Raw genomic sequence first — 16,300 nt, 5'->3', positions numbered from 1 at the left:
CGCAGGGGGAGATGGGAGGGGGGAGGTGAGAGCTTTCCCAGCATCCCATTTTAGTTTCGTGAAATGTTGAAATGTTCAACGTTGAAAAAAAGGAGGAGGGGTCGGTTGGGGGTGGAAACAGGACGATGTGGCACCATCTCCATAGTTCCAGTATACATAAGTATGTAGTTTCGTACAATCTTTCAGCGTGGCGAATTCTAGTTCCACGTTCAGCCACACAAAAGCCACCATACCATCCGTAAAGAAGTTTCACTTTAATGATTGAACTTTTGCAGCATCTTCTGCAACTAATTTTTCAAACTGCAGACGTACAATATAATATTTTTTTTTACACTTCTAGTACATACATATATACATATGTACGTCCTACATTTATTTTTTTGTGAGTTCGGATTAGGGGATAGGGGGGCGGGGCGGCTTATGAATATGCGCAAACTAATTACAGTCCTCGAAGACCTTATTAATATGCGACGAACCATTGTGGATGTTGGGGTCTAACACGCCTCGCGTTAAATATTAAACCGGTGAGGCGGAAGACGGACCCATAATCGCATGTCGCGGTGGCTGTAATATCTTCACCGACAATATCGGCCTCGTCAAAACTTGCACCATCAAAGGGGCCGAATTTAGATCACATTTCGCAGATAGGTACTCTGTAGATGCTTTAATTCACGCAAAATTGTGACTAACGATCGATCTTACCTATATATGTCCGCTTATGGTACTCCTGCTCAACTAGTGAATCGCGATGTAGCCTTTGGTGGATTATTTTTTCGACATAGAACTACATACATATGTATATGTATGTAGGTACATATGTCTATTTGTGATGGTACATTTCCTAATAATACATTTAGCAGTAGCCTCGACGGGAAAAAGTATAATTTTAAAATCGTTATAGATCCGAGTTAATATTGTTGCGTAGGGGTGGGTGGAGGATCCAAGTCAACGGCCAACAGTCGTTTCACAGCATTTATTGATGATTCAGGAGATACACGTATTGCCAGTGTTCAGTCCAGAATGACATGATATCGCCTACGTACCGCCTTATAAGGGGTAGATCTCTCAGGACGTCTAATCTGTTTACCTACTGTATAGTCACGTATTCGGATATGTATTCCCACGGTATGAGAAGTGCAATCATTGTTTCATTGATTAGCTTGTCGCTAATCCTTAAAACCCACTTATACCAGTCGCACGGTATGCATTTAGTTAATCCGTTAACAGATATCCGTTACAGATAATCTTTGAACGGTCACACAGTCTCTGGGATTCTATTCGCTTAATCCGCGGCGTACGTTACAATATTTTGCATATCAATAATACTGTAGCGTGATTATGAAAAGGGGTTTTTGAAATCCGAGTGAACGGCGCAGCGAGTTGTGGTAGAAGTATGTAGTTTTTTGTTGCTCCTTTAACGTTGTTACTCCGAATAAAGCACGGAACAGATCCGTCGAATATGCTTACACAGCGTGTACTCATAGCACAGAGAGATCATTGGTCGATGGGTCGTGAGCGTGCAATCATCGACTGTTGATAGTGAGTCTGTATTATTGCGTCGTAATTATGCAAAATGTGGATGAAATTTTGTATTTAATTTTTTTGTTTTTACCATGGTGTCATTGCGGGATTGCCCCAAAACGACACCCATGGACAACTCTGTACATAAATCTGTGTATACGTGGGTATCTACTATATATAAATGTATATAATTTTAATCAATTAAATCCAAATAATGGTGCTAATTTGGTTTGAGACTGTTTCAACAATGAAATCAGATAAATCTGAGAGGAAAAAATCGACCTGGAGTCGCATATATTCAAAGGCTGGCCAAAAACACTGGACCAAGGCTCGAATCTTTGAGTTGTTAGCATTATTCGCTAACCACTGAGCTATATGTATTTACGATATATTTCATTAAAATAACCGTAATGAAAAATTGTTCAAATGGTCAATTTAAAAGTGGCAGTGATGAAATAAATGAATATTGTAAAAAACAGCAATATCCGATTCAGACGAATCCACTTTGAGCCCAGTTTTTTTCTCTTTTGATTATATGTTCTTATAAATCGTTAAAATATTATAATAATTGATCAATTTCCAGCTTACAACAAATTCATCAATTATTCAGGATCAAAGCTTTGACGACTCTTTAAAAAATTCGGATGTGACCAACCCATGATTTTATCTATGTATTTGAGGAATATAAGAAGGTCACAAAACAGAATTTGATATTGAACCGTACAGGCATATTCACACATACCGGCAGCATTATGAAATACTAATAGCTATGACAGCATTTTCGATACAAATTGAGCGCAAATGTGTGGAAACTTGCACAAGACAAAAGTTCTACTTCCGGCTGTCGGATTTTGTTCAATTTTGTTCAAATCAGTATTATACACAACAAATATCAAAAAGATTAAAATAATTTAAAAGGTCAAAATAAAATAATGAAATATTGCTTAAAAAAAAAATACTACTCCCGGTTTACGAATTCTGACCAAAATCTAATCAGCTCTAAGCTAGAACAAAAAGAAAATAAATAGAAAATTTCATCTTGATGCGTTCAGGGTGTGGACAAAATCGTGGTAACAACATTTTTGACCTTTCTAAGAGGAAAAAATCCCACTTGCAGTTTATTAAATTTAGTATTTTTTTTTATTTTCATCACATTGATACAAGAATTATTCTTGATTTTTTTCGTGGAGAACACACATGTTTAAAAATAGTGGAAAAAAATCGAACAAGAGTAAACTGCCACTTCCGGTTGACGGATGCTTACCAAATTTTATACATAACTTGGTATTAAACTTAAACTTCTAGATAAGAAATTTCAGTTCAATAAACTTAAAAGGATTCTGAGAAAAACATAGAAAACCTTGATTCTGTAAATTAAAAGTAGTACTTATATTAGAGTATGAAATTTATAATTTCTATTAAATGTAAAAAAATTTCAGTCCGATTCAGTCAGCGGTTTGGGAGATAATTGAATTCAAAAACTTAAAAAAAAGGACACCTATAAGGGCAGGTACCATTTCTGGTCAACTTAAAATTGGAAAAAATAATTTCAGTAACCGATACTGAGTTTCAGTTTGATAGGACTAACAGTGTTCAAAAATTTCCAAAATACACGGACACACACACATTTTTTCTAGATCATGAAAACGTGATCAGTAATCGATTCTGAGTTTCAATCAGTCAAAATCTCGAGTTCGAAATTTCGCATGATCACAAAACTTCATCTATTGTTACTCCGTACATAGATAAAGTAAAAAGTTGTGATTGATTCCACTCGAGAGTTTTAAATAATATTTTTAAAATGGTAAATAGACTTTTTGAGAAAGTTTTGTTTATTATGGTATGTCTTTATTCAGAATAGTTCAAATAGTTTAAAATAAAAAAAAAACAAAATTTCGTTCGTTGACTGATACATCATAAGATCTGTTTATATAAACAAAAGTAGCTCGCAGATACAAAAAAACGGTTACGCATCACTTGGTCGATACAAAATGGTTACGTAGTTTATATGTAGTATTATTAATAAATTTTGCGTCGAATTTTATGAGATCGGAAATTTTCTCAACCAATATACATAATTCAATGGACAGGAAGCCAGTGGAATTCACTTAGTACTCTCTCTCTCCCGTCAATCAATCTCCTCCACTCGAAATAATTTTGAATTAGGCATTCGGAAAGAAAATATACAACCGATTCAATTATAGAAATCTACAGTATAAAAAAGTAACAAAAATAAAAATCTATCCACTTATTCTATGCTCCCCTGATTGTATGATAATTGTCCGTATTACAACATCCTAGCTTTGTGAATATCACAATAGTATGTAACTTCATTACTTGCTTTCAGAAATTCTATAGACGCTATACATACGCTATTGCTCAAAAAATGACTAGTTGTGTATTTTGTAAAGAATTATATGTACATATATGTATACCACGAACTCAAATTGTATTGTACTTTCAATCTGTCATACAATAAGGTTTTTCATTCATTGTGCATACACATATGTATTTTTGTATGTATCTACATACATACATATAATATACTTTACTTTGATGATATTTGAATAACTTCTCTCGTTATTACTCAGCTAAATCGAGGATTCAATTTCATATTTCAAATTAACCAGTATGAAAGCAACAACTTGTATGTACGTAATCTCTTTTCATGAGAAACTTGACACAAGATGAAGTTTATCACGAACCGCACGAAATGCTAGCTGATTGCTCGTGGACCCAATTTTAGAAGCTCTGCTTTAGACACTGTATTGAAAACTGCGACGTAAGTCGAGGTCTATCAGTCTGTTGTACAAACACCGTCATAACAAATGTTGCGTCGAAGTCTTCTTGACAAAAGAGCCTCATAAATATTAATTGAAGCTCGGCGCAGCTTTCATACAGTTTATTATTCAAGATTATAAAGCTTTTCACAGACTTTCTATGAAAAGCATCACACGCACGGTTAATGACAAAAAGTCATTAAGCGGATCCGCCAACCACGACAGTGACGACACCATAATTTATTTCACATCCTACTAAATCATGGTCCATTATTCGTCACGGATAGGGAATAAATTCACGTTATTTTTTTTTTAATATTACTTAGGATGAAAACGGTACGCCATCCTTCGAATTATAATATGACGAGGAGAAAGCTTATTGAAAATCGCTTTTCGTGTCGAAAACGACCATCGACAGTAATAAATTAAAATTGTCCTGACACAAAGGCGAACTGTGACGACGGTCCTCTCGAATAATTCCGGATTATATGCCGTTTTGTGCGACGCGTTTCATCAATCATCATTAGAATTTTTTGCGTGGTAAAGTGATTTCGATAGCGCTTATGTACTTTATTGTGTTCAAAATTTGTGAAAATGTCCCAAAGCTGATTTTCATCGAGGACAATGAATTGAATTAAGTCATTCGGTATATTTATATTATTACTAGTGTTGGGCCCGTTGATTTCAACGGGTGGTTTCGAAAAGAAATTGAAACTCGAATAAAAATAAAGTTAAAGATATTGAATCGATTGGTTTTGGAAAGAAATTGATGTACGAATTAGAAATTACGAATTACAAACTACGAAGTGATTACGAATTACGAATTACGTTTTGTGCATCGCCGACGCCCCGACGCCTTTGCCCCCAGCGCCCCCGATGCCCCCGGCACCCCGGGGCCTTCCCCCCGGCGCCCCCGACGCTCCGGGGCCACTGATTTTTTTAAATTTTTCGTAATAAATAAAGTATGTAATCCTTATCTATGTCACATATGTAAGCTCTATCAACAGTAATAGAAATCAATATAAAAATTGTTCAACGTGAATTTTCCAATAAGTGGTAAAGCAATGTATGAAGTGAAAACTTCCTTGCAAACGATTGAGAAAAACTGTATTTATACGGTTGAATGTGTTATGAAATGTTGCATTCCCTAATTTTCTACACCATTGAAAGTGAAATGCTGGTCATTAGTGGCTTTTGCTCCACTCCCCCCCTATGGAGAGTAACTTTAAACACTTTCTTACCTGGTGTGTTTCTGTAGAGTGTATAGTAGAATATACCATCGATTTTCTTTACCAAAAAAAACATCAATTTTAACAGCGACGCTAAAACGATTTTCCGCTTAATTTATTTAAAAACGGTTTACCACGCCAATGAAATAATCACATTTTCTTCGAGTTTACAAATTTGTCAAAATGAAAAACGGTGACGGTGTTGAAATTAATTTTCCAACCCTAAATTTAATTTTCGTAAACGATTACGAGTATTCTTATGTTTATTGAGTCATACGTACTCTAACCTACATATTAGAGTACATATAATATGTACATATGACTCGAGTCTACCCTATGTATACGTAATATATAAATATAACATGAAACATGGCAATCTTCAGTTTCAATCTTAAATTAATACTTATATATCAAAACACAGAGTGCAAATTAATAAATGTATGTACATATGAAAAATTTATATGGGAAAGTGTTTTTTTAATATATTTTTTGATTACTGAATAAGGTTTATTCAACTTTGTCATAAAGAGAACATATTTAGGTTGTTAAAGATTCATAATGTTCATCGAATCAGAAAAAATGATACTACGAGTTAAATAATAGTCGGCTATAAGTTTCCCATCAACATAAATTAAAATTAATTTTAAAATTTTACATTTATCACTTTTCATACTACATATGTGATGATGTATATATTCATAAAATATTAATAAAACCTCTGTACTTATACACATTTACTGATTAAGTACAGTTTTATACATACTAAGCTACCCGCCAGGGGCTTGAAAGGAAAATTTTCTTGTTTTTTTTTCTACGTATCTCTTACGATGGGCAAGGGTTAAAAGCAATAATTGCGAACGAAGAGCAAAAAATAAGTTAATGAAGCGGCGTAGTCTTTAAGCAAAGCAATTTTGGTTAAAAAAATCCTATGCGAGGTAAATGGGGTTGCTTTACTTTCACTGAGGGGTTTTCTTATAACTCATAAATTATACATTGTGAGCTTAACAAGAACCGTCATTCTACGTCCATAGGAAATTGTATTCGGAAATAAGTACTTTTTCCGGTTTGTAAGTAAGCCTCAGTATCCAACGACTTTTTCCGATATATGTATATTTGAGATGTATAAGTAACAAAAACAAAATTTGCTTTATTAAACACACTCACAGCGGTTATGAAAAAATTCTCGATACACATTAAATAAACAGCCTATTCAATAATTTGTTTTTTTCGAGCATTTCGAACTGTATGTCAAGTAATGTGACCTTTAAGCAGCTGAATTTCGAGAAAGTTACATAAAATAAATTCGTATGTTATCAGCGTCTTTTTACCGAGCGATGCTCGGTCTTCCAGGTACATGTTCATCAGAGAGTCCAAATTTACCGTAATTTTCTCTAACCGGTAATTTTTTGCCGATTTACTAGTAAATTAATACTAAATTTTTTAAATTGTATTTAAGAAAACTACAATTTTCGTTTTTATTTGTCGTTTTTCTTACGAATTAGTTTTCGAATCAAACATAACTTTTGAGTACAAAAATCAAACAAGATTAAAAACAGGCCTTATATATGTGAATTTGGGACAAAAGTTGAAAAAAATAAAATATATACATTCAAGATAAAAATAATATACTAAAAATTGACATGAAAAATTAAACAAGAAAAATAAATAATGAAATACAAAAAGATAAAAAAACATAGATTAAATAAAAATAGAACAGTAAATTGATAACTAGAAGAAAATATAAATATAGAAAGAAATTAAGATATTGGAAAAGAAGAATTATAAAAACCGTTTAAGATCAAGAAAAACATATAAATGGTTTTTAAAAATATTAAGGTTTTCAGAATTTACTAAATTTTTGGGTGGACTATTCCAAACTTTAACCACTCTTTTTGAAAAGAAGGAGCCTCTAATATATTCGATTTTTCGAATCTCAATATATATATATATATATATAGAGAGAGTGACTTCTAACATGAATGTTGTCATTGGACATAGGACAATTGTAATGATTATTTAATATTTTAAAGACTTCGATTTAGTCGTACATGTAAATATTTGAAGTTTTTCCAATTTCATTTATTCACCGGTAGAAGCACTGATTTCCGGTAAATTCACCGATCCACTTTCGGTCCATGAGTAATAAACTTACTTATGTACCTACTAGTGGTATAGAACACACATTTTTGCACTTGATTAAAAGTGAATTTTCAAAATCCATGTAGTGAAAAGATCACTCACCTTGAGCTAATTATCTTACTCGATTGTTGTCGCTGCCTCTTCATATTTCATCTCCGAAGAGACGTAAATTTTTTTCTTTTCATTTTTTTTATTTAATAACTTAATATGCCAAAACCCATGCGATGATATTTCATCGGATACAACACTGGTAAATAATAACGGTCACGCGCGTGTGTCTCCAGCTTTCGTCGCCTGTTATTACGAACAATTGAAAACTAACCCTTGTCACGCTGGACGCACCCCGTCGCAACTGCTAGTTAGAGATGGTCACTGATGAACCGGCCCAATGGACCGGACTCTGTATAGTTAATCCGATACCAGACACCTGTCATACGGCGACATACATATATTGTTGCGCGGATGAACACGCGGACACAATGGTTTTTCGCTTCTCGCGAGCTTTGGCTGGGCTGCTGAACTGGAGCTCTGCATAATCGCACAGCTTTTGTCAGGAGGGAGCAAAGCGAACGGCTTACGCGAAAAGCACGCGTTGTAAACGACGCTCCGGTAATATAATACAGCCTCATTATAATTAATTAAATTTTCCGTCCGTCATCGAAACGCGACTAACAAAAGCGACACGGTCACGATTTCGGGTAACTCAAGTTTCGAAGAGTCGTTCGAAATTCAAGCCCCACAAGACTAAATTCTGATATTTACGAGGGTTTTACAGACTCGCTGTGGAAACACGGCATAAATACTTAATTAGGGCAGTTACTATTCGGATTGCCGCAATCGTTGTGATCATTCTTATCTAATTCTTCTTTCGCTGTTCGCGTTTAGGACAAGCGTTAACTCAATTATAAGAATTGATTGTGACTATATTTCACCGGCTCCACTGTTGACCGCCCTCCACATAATTCAACGGGAAAAGTGTCACGGTTTAGTTAGAATTTTCCGTGAAAACTTCCTCACTTGAAAAATATACAGCTTTGGTGAAAACTTATGATTGCGGTCATTTTTTTGGTGCATACATTTTGAATGCGTAATAAATATACTAGCAAATTTTACCAATGATGATTTTTACTTTATCTATGCTTTTTTTTTGGCATTGAGATACTCCCAAGAACTTAATTCTTAAAATTAAAGTTAAGTAAATTACTCCGAGTAAATAGCGATGGTAAATTTGGATATTTAGTTAACAAAACGAAGTATCTGGCAGGAACAGTTAGATAAGTGTTATGTTGTTTTATGGAGTCGTCTAAATAACAAATAAATAAATAAGTCGCCACCCATAAATATGATTTGCCAAAAACACGCTTATGCAATAAAACGAAAACACACAAAAAATGAGTAGAAAATATAACTTGATGTAGAAATATTCCATCGCGATATAATTATTTCCAAAATTGTAGTACATAAAAATAATTCCCTTTGCGTTAGACGTTAATATATGTATGTTATATAATACCTTCAAAGTGTATATATTTGTAATAAGTACATATACATATATGTTGTAATATATTTTATCCATATTCCACGATGCTCCCCAAGAAGCGGAGGTTATCAAGGTGGTCGGCGAGACAATCATCAATACAAGATATGCTGATAACACGGCATCAGTCGCTGAAAATTTAGCAGACCTGCAAAGATCTCTAGACCGTATACATCAAGAAATAAATCGAAGAGATCTGCGCATAGATCTAAAGAAGACAAAATGTATGATAGTAGATAGAATGCAAACAGACACTGGTGATCTAACGTTGGATGGAGAGATGTTAGAAAGAGTAAAAAGATTCAAATACATGGTTACCTGGCTAAATGAAGACATCAACCCAGATGAAGATCCAAGAATCCGCATCGAGATGGCTACAACAGCATTTATTAAAATGAAGGCGGCGCTTACAAACAAGCATCTCAATCTTCGTAAGCGTTTGAGATTCGCGAAGACCTACGTCTGGACAGTGTTACTACATGGATGTGAAACGTGGACTTTGAAGACCAGGATGATCAGCCTCATTTTTACTCTCATTTTTTTACTAACCTCTTATACGTTTCACATGGTTTTCGTTTAAGTGGTCATTTTTTATTATTAAATTGATTTGTTTTTGTATAAAATTCATACACATACAATATGTATGTACTTATTTTTTATTTATACCTATTTAATTAAAAATAATTCAATAAATTGGGTTACATGTCAATGATTTTTTAAATTCCTGTAATTTTTTTATATTTTGAAAATCACTATTATTTTTATTACTAACAATTTTATACGTTGAGAAGAAACGACAATTTCGACCGTTCAGGTTTTTTAATAGGATGCTGTAGGATTCAAAAACCCGTTAGTATTACTTGCTATAACGAATTATGGAAAATACTTTAATATTAAGAAAACCCTAATAATGTAATCAAAACAAAAATATGACTTTTCGACTCAAATTACTAGTCAAGTGACGTTTTCACACAAAGCAGTACACGTATAATTTAATTTATAAAATGCATTAAAATCAGGTTGCAATGAAAGTCTGTATTTTTTAATCATTTTCAAAAAGTGGATGAAAGAAACGGAATACGTATTGACTGATTCTGACCAGTCAGATTGTAAATTCATTGTGTCATATTTTATTTTTCATTTTTAATTTATACCAGGAAGGTCTAACAGAGAACCCCAATGCGCCTTCGTGGCCAGAAACATTATACAAGTATTAGTAGTAAACAAAGTAAAAACATATCAATTAACATCCACAAAGACATCTATGGTCAAATTTGTAAATTTGCAGCATTTTATACAATTCACTTTAATTCGAGATTGCTGAAAACTCGAGAGTTTGCGAGGAAATGGGTAAGGTTGTTTTGTTGGAACCATTTAAATAAAATTCAGATAAATTGGCAAACTCTCATAGGAAATGATCGACCTGGAATCACAAATCCAAGGTCCGGCCAGCAGAAACCAATGGGATTTGAACCCGTGACTACTTTGTTCAAAGCATTATATGCTAACCACTAGTCTATTTTGCTGGTTATGAATAAACTGCGTGGGATAGATGAAATATATTTAGACTAGTCAAAATATACTTTGACTGTAACATATAATATATAGTTTCGATGTAATCTAATATAATATATAATTTGTATCTATTTTTTTTTGTTTGTTGGTTTGGTTCCTAGAATCCGTGACGTTCAATTTAATAAAAAAAACAAATGAATATTCAAATAAATTTAAATAAAATAAAACTATTCAAATAAAATGTTAACTATTAGATTGGCTATGTTTAAGCGGTTTATATTACAAATACCGAGCGAAGCCGGGTAAAAACACTAGTGTGAAAAAACATGGAAAATTATAATGGGTTCAAGATTTATTTATTTTATTTTTTATTTATATTTATGCTTTTTGTACCATTTTTGTTAATTTGAGTACAAAAAATTAAGAAATAAAATTTTTATGTGCAAACTTTTATGCATGTGTGTGGGCATGTGATAACATTAAAAGAGATTACACGGGTATTATCTTTGTTGCGAACGCAGTTTCGGCCATTACGAGGGGAACCGCATTAATAATACGAAACGCATAACCAGCTAACGATATAAAATGTAAACAACTCTTAATCCAATTTTCGTTTAACAACTCATTGCTTATTTTTTATCTACTACGCATATTATAATGGAAAATGATTTCAGCATTAAATATAATACAACAGATACAAATAATTTGTTTATTTTCCTATTGTATTCATTCATACTAGCCGATATCCAATAATTTTTCGATATTTTTAGTTTCACATTATACCACAATGGCTGAAATAACTACCCCAATATACGAACATAAGTACATATGTACATCGTACATACGTATAATGACGAAATTACGATGACGCGATGGTTTCTTATTCAGTATTTAATGAAGGGCTTCAGAAGAACAAATATATTTGTATAATCTACGTACGTAAATACATACATATATGACTTTTGTACACGTTAAAGTTTACTAAGTGGAATACATTCGAATTTTCAGAGCCATTGCTTCGATCCAAATAAACATACATATGTACATATGCATACTTGCATTTAATTAAGTAATTTGAATTTGATGTAAATACGTTTATGAATAGAAGCTTCAAAGCAAAGCACATTTATATGGTAAAAGCTCTTAAGCTAAAAGCTATTACTTAAAAGATAAAAAAAATACACGTAAAAAAAATCAAAAATGAGAATGAATCGAAAAATGAAATCGTATTAAAGGTGGGTATGGTAAATTTATTTCTATAAAACGCAAACACGTATAATTTAATTTATAAAATATGTATCTTCCCATCACTTGTTAATGAAAATTTCAGACCCGCTTATCTAATAAATTAAATCACGTGAAAATTTTGACATTCGCTGCACCTCACCGTCTATGTATATTTAATTTGGACCCAGACGTGCCGTAATCACACGTATTTTCAGGCTTGAAATTAGTGCACACAGAGAAGGGAGAGGATTTCAATATTTGAGTGGTCCACGGCAAGCAGTGACGGTGCGTGATCATCAAACGTGCCCACCTGGATGAATCAATGTATGCCCAAGAGAATTCCTTTTGATGTGCAACGATTTGCCCAAACATTGTGCAAACGTTGAAGATTAAATTGGTAGACTGAAAAGCTTAAAAAGACTAAAACGACGATAGACACGCGTTTTTTTAGAATGTGGAAAAATTGTGCATAAATTGAAACATTATAAACCCACTTTTTAGTATATACAAACATACATATGTATAAATAATTTTATAAAACACTAGCTGAACCAGACATGCGTTGCAATGCCATAATACGCATGCAATTCCCGTTCCCGTATCAAGTGATGGTTGGAGATCAAATAACGTATCTTCAAAGATGTGTCGTCATAAACCAACTGGTATCGTGGTACACATTTCCTTGACTACACAATGGCGTTTCAAACTTTCGCGTCGGTAAAATCGTAATTACGAATATTATTATTAAGAGGTTTTTTTCCGTTTCTTTTTCACAGTAATCTTCTCGGATAAGCATACAACATATCCTGAAAGTTCCATCGTATTATCGTTCCATCGTACATCGGTTTAGGAGCCTATACGAGACAGACAAACAGAATAACATTGATTTTTATATATATATATATAGATATGTATAGATAAAAAGCAACTGAAGATGTTACATTTGAACTGCTTTTTTAATCAAATTTTTCGTTTTAATTTGGAATTAATTTAAATGATTCAATTATTTTATTAAAATTTAATATACATATATATGTGAAAATTTTGCTTTTCAAGAATTATATTATACATAATATCAAATACAGGTATTTAATTATGAAATAAATTGTGCCAAGTCATTTGACAGCACACATGACATAAATCGAAAAATGTGACTATTTTACGCAATAATAAACTAACTACAAGAAAGGAAAACGGAAAAATCTATTTGACGTCAAAAAAGTTCTTATGTCAAAGTGACGTTGAAAAACGAACGTACATAGATAAGAGAATGAAGTGGAGTGGCTTGTCCCCCTATTGGCTCGTGTTGACTTTTAAAAAGATTAACTCTGTGAAAAAAGCGCGTTCGCAAGATAATTGAGTTGAAAATGAAACAGTAGAAACAGGACAGAAAACACATAGCAAACGCAAATTGCTAAAAATTCTTCGTTGGATACGTTATTGTTGGTGCGATGCGAAAATAGCGTAAAATCTAAAACGTTAGTGTATGTATGTATGTATGTGTATATACATATGTATATTGTGTATAATAATTGTTTAATGTTCGTGTGTACGTAGTGCTGTTAACACCATGCTCCGTCTCTCTTTCTTCCCATGGAAACGTATATCGTTGAAAATAGACGTGGCATAGTGAGGGCTTTGTGCATGTCACTCCGTTCACATTTATATAATAATTTTTACAATTCTATTTCACATTTATAATATTTAAATTTAAAAAAAATCCTATTTTTAATTTATTCTTTTGTTTATGTCGGCCGATCATAATGGCGGCTTCCGTTGATCAGAATTGCGATATTTTAGCGAGTGCATAAGTATGTGCACATAGGCCAATAGTATCATATAATATGAAAAGTATATATGTATGTATAAATAAATTTTTAATAAATTGATAATAAATAAGTGTGTAGATTACTTTTTTCATGTAAAATATATAATATAATCTTTCGTAATTGTTTCGTAATTTCGTACGTGATAGTTAGAGACACGTATTTTGGGCATGTATTTTTGTCAATTTTAGCATTTTCATTTTGCATTTTAGCGTTTTAGGGCATTAAAAATGTTCAATTTTAGCGTCTATTTTTATGAAGAGTTGAATTTTAAATAATAAACAATTTTGACGAATTTTAATAAAATTATATACATATATGTCTACAATTTAAAGACAGCAAAACAATTAAAAAATAATAGAAAAATTCAAAAATGTTTTGTAATTAAAATTAAAAAGAAAAAAACATGAATATTAAAAAACAAAGACAAAAAACATGAATATAAAAATATAAAGACAAAAAATAAGAATATAAAAATATAATAAGTACCAATTAAAATTTGGTAAAACTCAACATGGAACATATTTCTACAGATTCTTTTTCGAGATTCGTGCAATGATCGTTAACAATTATATTGTATTTACTAAAATTACGATTTCAGCATCCACACTATTGACGGGACACCAAATAGATTTTAGAGCTGCACAACTAATTTCTTCATATTTAATTTTTGTTGCCATAAATAATAGCAATATATTCGGCGTGAATTCACTTTTTATATTCTCTATTAATTGTCTAAAAAAGTGCTGATATCTTTCCAAACATTGAGCCTCTGTTAATACATTAAACAATAACAGGTTTCTAAAAAACAAAACTGTTTCTTTAACATTAATATTAGATTTTGTACTTGCCACAGATGGATTGAATAGTTTATTCAATGTTCGGAGGAATAGATTTGTCTCATTTAGTCTTGAATGCGATTCTAGTTTTAAAATGCTTTTTCGAGCCGCCTTTTGGATCCACAGCTCCAGCTGTCTTCTTTTGTTTACAGTAGTAGACAAAAGCAGTTGTTTGGTTTCGACAGGAAAAACACTGCAAGCTCTGTTTTATCCCCACAATTTCTTTACATAATAAATAGGCAAAGGGATAGGAAGACCCCTCTAAATTATCTATTGATTTTGTAAATGTTATGCAAATTTCACTTTTGTTTTGTTATTTTATTTTGTTTGTTATATTCAATTTAGCATCTATTAGCATCTATTAAGCATCTATCGCAAAATTCCCAAAATACGTGTCTCTAGTGATAATATTTATGCTTACATATTATATTTACGCTAGAAATATACATATAGAAGAGGTATATAAAACATGTAGAAGAGGTATATACATATATATAAAATTAAAATGTGAGATTGGATTTGTCAGTCGGACAAACCTATGCATATACATATATACATATATAATACATATGTAGATTCAATAAAAATTTTAAATAAAATATTGTACATATGTAGATAAAAATGTGTAATGGAGTTTTCACTTTCATTGGTGATTTTTTAAAATAAATTCTTGAAGACCGTCTCGAAAATTATTCTATCAAAATTAATAAATATTTTTTTTCGTTCAACCATACGTTCGATAATTTGTTTCCTTTATAAAACCAAAAATAGTGTGAAATAATAAATTCTGACTACATTCAATTTTGAATGATTTCTTGTTGGTTGTTTCTAAATAACGGCTTAATTTTCACGAAAAACACGCAATGTATGCGATCGATTTTTGACAGTGAACACGCTTTAAAGGCGTATACTTGTGTAAAATGTTTTGCGTGGTTGTAAAAATAAATAAATTTCAAAGAATAACCGTATGTGCAATTTTAACTCGTACGAATTTAATTAACAATTTCGTAAAATCACTTTGAACGTGTGGAATTCGTTTCGAATACGAACGAGAATTTTATGAATTTTCCAACTTCGCCGGAAAACAATTTTGCGAATATTAAAGAAAATCTTCCGAATCGCTATTCGTTTAATTTACGTAAATAGCTACAGATCGGTATGCAAATAATTTAAATAATCCTTATGAACTTGGCGAAATGGGGAAGCTTAATTCACATATTCTTTTTCATATATTAATTCGTATGAAACATATATACATATGTATATATTCTATTTATATCTTTTTGACTTTCAATTTCAATTTATTTGAACAAAAAGATTATTAATCATAAAAATATTTCCGTGTTCCCACATTTGATTTGATTTTTACTTAAAACAACTATAAATTGAATAAGTTCTTTGATTTTTTTGCAATGTGTTAAATGTATGTATGTATATTACATCAGGATTTACAACGAATCACCACCCACTGATGGATTAAGGCCTCTCCAACACGCTTCCATTTGTGCGACTCTCATCTACATATCTTGCCTCACGCATTTTTCTAATTTCCTCCACTGATCTTCCTTCCAGCCTTTCTTCCACTTTTTTGGCCATTCTTTTAGCCACGTGACTTTCCCATTTCCTTTTTAATCTCTCCAATTTCTTTAATATATACGTTCCCATTTCCTTGTCATAATTCTCACTC

At 32.1% G+C, this 16,300-nt stretch overlaps 1 protein-coding gene across 2 annotated transcripts in view; it reads right to left on the bottom strand.

Annotated features, from left to right (window-relative positions):
• Nucleotides 1-16,300, bottom strand: part of LOC143909923 (serine/threonine-protein kinase 32A) — a 111,979-nt gene that overhangs the window by 78,255 nt on the left and 17,424 nt on the right. The window contains exon 1 of one of the 2 annotated variants that reach the window (XM_077428197.1): nt 9,525-10,195. The exons of the other annotated variant lie outside the window; for it this stretch is intronic. The gene's annotated coding sequence lies outside the window, so the exon portion shown is untranslated. Of the gene's footprint in view, nt 1-9,524; nt 10,196-16,300 lie in introns of those variants that run through there. 2 annotated transcript variants of the gene reach the window in all.

The sequence above is a fragment of the Arctopsyche grandis genome, chromosome 3 (assembly GCF_051622035.1).
Source record: "Arctopsyche grandis isolate Sample6627 chromosome 3, ASM5162203v2, whole genome shotgun sequence".
Taxonomy (NCBI): Eukaryota; Metazoa; Arthropoda; class Insecta; order Trichoptera; family Hydropsychidae; genus Arctopsyche; species Arctopsyche grandis.
This window is presented reverse-complemented; position numbering and strand designations above follow the sequence as displayed.